At 45.1% G+C, this 7,533-nt stretch overlaps 1 long non-coding RNA gene across 2 annotated transcripts; it reads left to right on the top strand.

The window, feature by feature from the left end:
* The first annotated feature begins 328 nt into the window (after positions 1 to 328).
* On the top strand, positions 329 to 5,736 carry LOC141567724 (uncharacterized). Of its 2 annotated transcripts, none has more exons than XR_012490561.2 (3): positions 329 to 464; positions 1,400 to 2,353; positions 4,579 to 5,736. It is a non-coding gene; the product is annotated as an uncharacterized LOC141567724 (long non-coding RNA). The 2 variants fall into 2 exon arrangements; XR_016021988.1 differs by having other exon boundaries at positions 3,503 to 5,736.
* The last annotated feature ends 1,797 nt before the right edge of the window (positions 5,737 to 7,533 follow it).

The following is a 7,533-nucleotide window of genomic DNA, read 5'->3' as shown; positions in this document are numbered from 1 at the left end:
GTTTCCCCCAGCAAATCTCTAAAGCCTCTCCCAGATCCCCTCCCTTGAGGGTTGGAAATTGACATTTCCAGGCCGGGGCTACACTATAGTGGAAAGGAAAGTCCGACGTCTCTGTTGGTGGGGGAATCCTGTTGCTGCACACGGTATGAGGCTGCTTTCTAGTTCTTGGGGGACAGACGAGTCACCTTGGCAGCACAGGGTGGCACATAAATGCCTCCAGGGCGTCCACCACTTTAAGGAAGTCTCCCGTGACAGGGTGACCTGGTAGCGCTCCGGGACTCTAGGACTAGGTCCCGCCAGGAGCAAGTCAAAGACCCGCCCATTGGACAGGCACACAAGTCAGAGACACAGTCTCCCTCCCCGCTGGCCACTCCCTGTAGTTCTTTTTGATGACTTGCTCCCCATTTTCTTTTGCTTCTCTGGACCTCGGTCACTGTCTGCATGGGTCAACAGGCCTTTGATCGGTACGTGATTCACCTTGAAACGTCCATGGGGCACCGGGAATTCCCCGGGGCCGGGTCCATGACCCTCGATCTTAGGTGTGGTGGGGACGCCCTCACAACTAATGGCCATTTCTTTCCTCTCTTTCCCCCGAGTACGTGGTAACGAGCACGCTAATTCCGTAACTCCTGGGTCAGAGACTTGTTCAGAGGATCTTTGGGGGACCCTCCCCCCTCGATCTCCTATTCCGGGGATCACAAGTCCACCATCGCTAGCACCATGGGTGGCTCCTCCTCTACCGACCTCCCCCGCCCCTCACTCTCCTCTCAGCTGTCTTCTTACGAATCCAACTAGTGGGGGAAAAAAAAAGAATCGAACTAAATTCAACCTCTCTCCTCTCAAATGAAGCTTTTTCCAACTCTCAGTAAGTTCCAAGATCTTACAGATAACCTGAAATATAACTGAAGCTGCTGCTCCCACAGCCTGAGGCAGAGGTAACTGGAGAGAGAAAAAGGGAGCGCTTTTAAAAAGTGGCTAATCTCTCAAACCAAACCTCCACCCTTTTGTTCCAGCCCCTTTGAAGCTGTCCTATTAGGGACAATTAAAAGATCTCAGGTCCCTCCTAGACCTCCTCAAAACCCACCTCCTACGCCTCCTACTTCTTCCTCAAACCCCTCCACCCCTTTCACCTCTCCTTCAGCTCCCCTCCTTATTCTCCCCCAGCTCCCAGTCCTGGGAGCACCACACCTAGTGCCGCGGAGCTCATTTTAAGGCAGACTCGGTGATGCCTCTCCCGGAGGTTACAAACCGAGAGGCCGGGACAGTTAGGGTTCATGTCCCTTTCCCTATGGAAGATCTAGCTCAGATCGAGATAAAATTAGAAACCTATTCTGAAGACCCTTCAAAGTTCATGAAAGAATTCTAGGGCTTAACCATGGCCTTTGATCTTACTTGGCAGGACAGTCACATCACTTTAACCACCTGCTGCTCCTTAGGAGAAAAGAACGGTATCCGGGCTGTTGCCCAAAGATGCGCAGACAAGCTGGCAGCTCGGAATCCGGGACAACACAGGGTTGGGGCCGAGGCTCTTCCCAATCATAATCCTGATTGGAATTATCAAGTTGGCCAACAGGCCCGGAATAGATGAGCTCATATGGTCACCTGCCTTATGGAGGGCATGAGAAGGGCGTCATTAAACCAGTGAACTATGACAAGCTGAGGGAAATTACTCAAGGGCCAGATGAAAACCTGGCCCTCTTTCAATCCTGCCTGGCTGGTGCCCTCCAAAAGTATGCTAACCTAGATCCATCTATCCCGGAGGCCAGCACTCTCCTTGCCGTGCATTTTATTGGGCAATCAGCTTCGGATACCAGAAGGAAGCTTTGAAAACGAGCTGGTCCCAGGCTCCACTCCCAGTCCTCCTAGATGCAGCCTTCAAGGTCTTTAACAACCGGGGTGAGGCAGAGAGGGAGTCTAGGGTACGGAGGGATAAGGAAAAGGATCATGGAAGGGCTCAATTAACGGTTGCCAGCACCCTGCGCTCAGCCTTACCCGGCACAGGCCCACGAGGAGGGAGGCCATGAAGACCGGCACAAACACCTGCTGCAACTGTCATCAGGAAGGATATTAGAGTGAGGCTTGTCCTCACTTGGCCAAGAGGGCATCTCCTGGCACATGTCCCCTTTTCAAACAGTAAGGACACTAGAAGGACTGTCCCCTCTCCCCTGGAGGAGGGAGGCCATCCCGACTCCTAAAACGCCAAAAGAACAGCTCCCCCAACCAGCTGCCAGTATGGTCATCGTTGACTACCAGCCAGACGACTGCCACCTGGATGTACCGGCCCCAAGATTTGTCCAGGCTCCTCTCCTCAACATCACGGAGGCCGAGCCCAGGGTCCTGCTTAGTGTGGCAGGTAAGAATGTTACCTTTCTTCTTGATACAGGAGCCACATTCTCTGCTCTAATTCATCACCCTGGCCCTGCACTTCCCTCCAGCCTAGTTCTAACAGGTATTCAAGGCAATCCCACCACCTACAGGTGGACCCTGCCAACAAGGTAAACCTTGATGCTTTGGCTCCCCTGCTTTCAAATTATGCCTCAGTACCCTATACCCCTTTTAGGGCGAGATATTTTGCAGAAGCTATAAGCTTCCCTCCAAATCTCTCCTAACCCTATTCTAATAGCTGCTCTGCAGCCTATCTTCCCTTCTCAAGCATTTGACCCCAACCTGTCTACAATTCCTCCCTGGATCAGAAAACAGGTCTGGGTTAGGAAACTCTTGGCAGAGTGTCTCATGTAACTCCAGTACAGGTTAGGAAGGACCCTACCACAAGTTCCTCAGGCACGGGCTTTTAATTCCCTGCAATTCTCCCTGGAATACACCAATTTTACCGGCCAAGAAGCCATCTGGACAATACCGGTTAGTTCCAGACTTAAGGATTATTAATGAGGCAGTAATTCCAACTCATCCTTTAGTCCCTAACCCTTATACCCTATCAAGACTAATCCCTCTGGGGAGTGGGTGGTTCACTGCTCTGAACTTACAGGATGCCTTCTTTTGTATTCCGCTAGACCCTCAATCCCAATTTTTATTTCTTTTCACCCGGACGCACCACACACTCATATTCGCAGCTAATATTCTTGGACTTTCCTACTACAGGGCTTTCGAGTCCATCCTTTCCTTTTTGGCCAGGCTCTATCTACATGGAGATTTGAGGGACCTTTCCCTCTCTGAGGCTACTATCCTCCAATATGTTGATTATTTCCTTATTTGTAGCCCAGACAAGGAAAGTTCAGATCAGTATACAATAATAACTTTAAATTTTTTTAGCAGAATGGGCCCCCAAAGCTCAGATTTCCAACAGCAAGTAACTTACTTAGGAGATCAAGTCTCCAGACTTAGGAAAAAGGCGGCCCAGGGATGGACGGCCTGGGCTGGCACTTGGTCGTGGGCTTCCTGGCTTCTGCCTCTCGCAAGCCCTCTTGTTTCTTTTCTCCTAATACTAATTTTTGGCCCCTGCATCCTTAATCTACTAACAAAGTTTATTTCATCTTGCCTGCAGGCATTGAAGCACCAACTCCTCCTCCGCAACCAGATCATGCTCTTGCAAAATGTCCAGTCCACCCCCAAAAGTAACCCTGAAACTACCACCAGCCCCATAGCCCACAGCTCGAAGCCCCAGCCTGCAGCCCCCAGCTCAGTCCACTTCCTAGATGACACTGCCCAAATTTTCCAAGGCCCAGTCACTTTGCCATCCCCAACCAGCTAACTCTTAGGCAGAGACAGCTCTACGCCCCCACCCAGCTCTCGAGCACTTGCAAAAGATGGACCCTCATCCCCATTTCCAAAGATTTTTCATTGCTGATCAGAGATGGGGAAATGATGAGAAAAGTGAAGAGTTAACAAGAGCGGGTTTGTGAGCTGGAAGGATGGGTCAGGCAACCAGTTAATAGGAGTGAACTAGGGAGCTGGCAGGAACGAGCTTAAAAATTAACCAAGCTAATAAATTAACCGCTTGGCTCTAAGTCCCCTGGCTACCATTGCACCTGCAAGCTGGCAAGCACCTTACATGCTGCTTTGAAAAATGTAAAACTCCCGCTAAACAAAAACCGGGCACTGCTCTCTCTCAGACTACCCTGGCAAAACTTCCCTTTGCCAGAACTCTCTCTCTTTGACTTTCAATAAAACTTTTCTTACTCCTGTAGAGTCTCATATATGCTTTTACATTCTGTGAATGACCAGTGGTTAATTCTACACCAAGACATTAGTTATTAATCTGCATCTCTGAAGAGTCTGACTATTGAAAATAATTATCTCCATTTATATAGATCATGTCTAATACTTTTTCCCTGATTATATCTGAAGAGAGTAGTAATATTTCTACTAAATGTTTTCTTAGCCAGGCTGAAAATCAGCATTTCATCCATTGATACATTTCTTGGAAACCCAGGGTGCAGGAAGGAAAGCCAGGTCTGTTAATGATTGACAGGACCTGGGAGGCAAATTCTTCTGGTTCTTGTGGAAAGCAGTTCTGCTCAGCATTCTATATGAAGTCTCAGATTCTCACAACTTAATCCCAGAAGGTATACAAACTCCTCCCTGGGATAGTCACAACCATTCATGGTGGTGTTTTTTCAGAAGCGGTGCCTTTATCATTTTGTCTATACTGGAATTACCAGAATCATAGAAGTACATTTGATTGAATAGCGTACAGGAATGGAAGAAAATGCAAACATACGCAGACAACCTTTTGCCACTGGTATACATAGGCTGGTATGAGGAAGGCTAGTATATTCATTGACCGGCTCCACGGAACACGCAAATTGTGGATACGTGGACTTCATAGAACCAGCAGGAGGAAAAGGAGAAGAATCTAGCTAACTCTGAGAGAGGCCTTCCTGACTTCATAGATCACAAAATTCAATGGGACCTGACATATTTGGATGCTACCATTTCACCCTGCCATTTTATAGCTCTTCCAGTTGTCTTTTTTAATTGCTTATTTATTTTCAAGTTGTGTTAAAATATACAGAACATTACATTTACCATCTTAGCCATTTGTGAGGGCACAGTTCAGTGGCAAGAGTACATTCACATTTTGCGTGACCATCACCACCATCAGCCTCCGGAACTTTTTCATCTTGCAAAACTGAAACTGCCCCATTTAACAATACTCCCCACTCAGACCCCAGAAACAACCGTTCTACATTATGTTTCTTTGAATTGGATTACTCTAACTACCCAAATAAATGGAATACGAGAATATTTGTCTTTTTGTGACTGGCTTCTTGCATATAGGCTATCCATTCTGTCTTTTGATTGGTGTTCACAATGCATATCTATTCCATCCTTTTGTGTATAATGTGTTATGCTACTTACGATATTTGAAGTGAGTTTCTAGTAGACATGTGTAGTTGAGTCAGTTATGTCTTTTTGTATTGGTTTGTTCTAACTCATTCTGACGACCTTTTTCTTTTAACCTCTATGTTTCAACGACGGGTATTTACATTTATGGTGAGTACTGATGTTAGGATTTGTCCTAGGTCAGCCATTTTATTATTTGTTTTTGGTTTGTTCCACCAGTTCTTCATTCCTCTTAACACTTTCCTGGTTTCCTTTTTGTTATTTCAACTTTTTTTAGGAATCTAATTTATGTATTGTGTTTTATACAATGTCTCCTTGTAGAGTTTTAGTGATTGCACTAGAGATTAAAATATACATACTGGGGCCGGCCCGGTGGCTCAGGCGGTTAGAGCTCCATGCTCCTAACTACGAAGGCTGCCGGTTGGATTCCCACATGGGCCAGTGGGCTCTCAACCCACTGTTGAGGTTGCCGGCTCAACTCCTCGAGTCCCGCAAGGGATGGTGGGCTGCGCCCCCTGCAACTAGCAATGGCAACTGGACCTGGAGCCGAGCTGCGCCCTCCACAACTAAGACTGAAAGGACAACAACTTGAAGCTGAACAGCATCCTGCACAACTGAGATTGAAAGGACAACAACTTGACTTGGAAAAAAAGGCCTGGAAGTACATAGTGTTCCCCAATAAAGTCAAAAAATAATAATAAAAAAAAGGAAAAGAAAAAGAAAAAAGAAAAAAAAGAATCCTAGAAAAGGTGGGAGTACCATTCAAAATATATATATATATACATACTGATACATACTGTATTAATCAGTCCACTAGTGTCATTTCTACCACCTCAACTGGAACCTTGAAACCTTCCCACCATTTGGATCCAATTATGCTTCCCCTTGTGATACAGTTGTATGTTGATTTTACAAATACACATCTTTAAAAGTGGTTACAAGTTATTAGCAATATTTTCTTAATTAAGCTGTGCTGTATATGAATATATAATATTTTATTATGTTTTTAATTTGCATCACTTTTTAATGTAGGAAATATTTAACAATAAATTTTTGGCACAATTTCCATCTTTGTATTGTAGCCAGAAATTTTAAAATAGAGTCCACCACAAACCACATATTTGCAATCCTGAGGTGATACCTGCAATGGTTAGGTTACAATACAACTCAGAGCACTGCATTATGCTTGCACTTTTGGGAATGCGAAGGAATTAAAATACACTATAAGCAGGAGGCACAACAGGCCCAGGTGGAGAGTGAGCGTGGTCTTTGAGGAGCTGCTCTGAGGTCAGATTAGATCAAGTCCTGTGGGAATTTCCGTCAGCTGAGTGAAAACTAACCTTGATCACTTTTCTACATCCAAAGTTGACTTTATGATTAGTTCGTCGGAGCGGGGGGGAATGGATGTCCTCAGGTGGAGACTTTGCACTCTTGGTCAGTAAACAGAATGTATTTACCAAGAGAGTCATTTTGCATCTCGGAGAGTGATTTATGGCTCCTCTGGGCTCATCAAAAAGACCCCAAATAAACAAGGTCATGGAGACAGCAGGTGACAAGTGATCCATTGGGACAAGATGTGCCATCCCGTCCCTGGTATAGTCATCATCGGTCAAACTCAGCCTTTCCAAGTTGTATCAAGGTCACGAGGAAGCCGACTGCCATCAGTAAGGGTCCTGGACACTCAGCCTTGGCAATGACGGGGAGCTACAAAGAGCTTTTTGACATTCCCATTGTCATTCTACGCTTCCAACACAGACTTCAGTTTTTATCAGATTTGACCTTCTATTAACTTTGTTTGATATAAATATATTTGATCTTCTTTCTCATATTGTTGTGGCCATTTCTCTTTACTTCCATATGTGTTGCTTTTACTTTCTTCATTTTGTCATGCATTTTATTCTTTAATACCTCTTTCATCTCTGCCATACTCTTCCATTGTCTTCCATCAGTTTTGTTTCATTTTAAAATCTTATCACACTTTCTTTATTTTGACTTTTTATCGAATTATTAACAACTATTTAAAATTCCACCCAATCCCCCTACTGCCTACTATCTCCCCTTATATGTTTTTCTTTCTTCGCTCTTCTGTATGCTCTATACCATAATTGATATTTATCTACATTTGATACAGTTTGCCTCCAGTTTAATTTCATCACCCCTTTTCTAACCTTCTGTTCTCCTTGTTTTTGTTTTTCCCAACATCATTCTATTTTTTTTTTATTTCAGGTG

This window comes from Rhinolophus sinicus, chromosome 8 (genome assembly GCF_057876585.1).
Source record: "Rhinolophus sinicus isolate RSI-liver-muscle chromosome 8, RSI-T2T, whole genome shotgun sequence".
Lineage (NCBI taxonomy): Eukaryota > Metazoa > Chordata > Mammalia > Chiroptera > Rhinolophidae > Rhinolophus > Rhinolophus sinicus.
The sequence above is the reverse complement of the archived record's forward strand: the minus strand, read 5'-3'. Positions and strand labels throughout refer to the sequence as shown.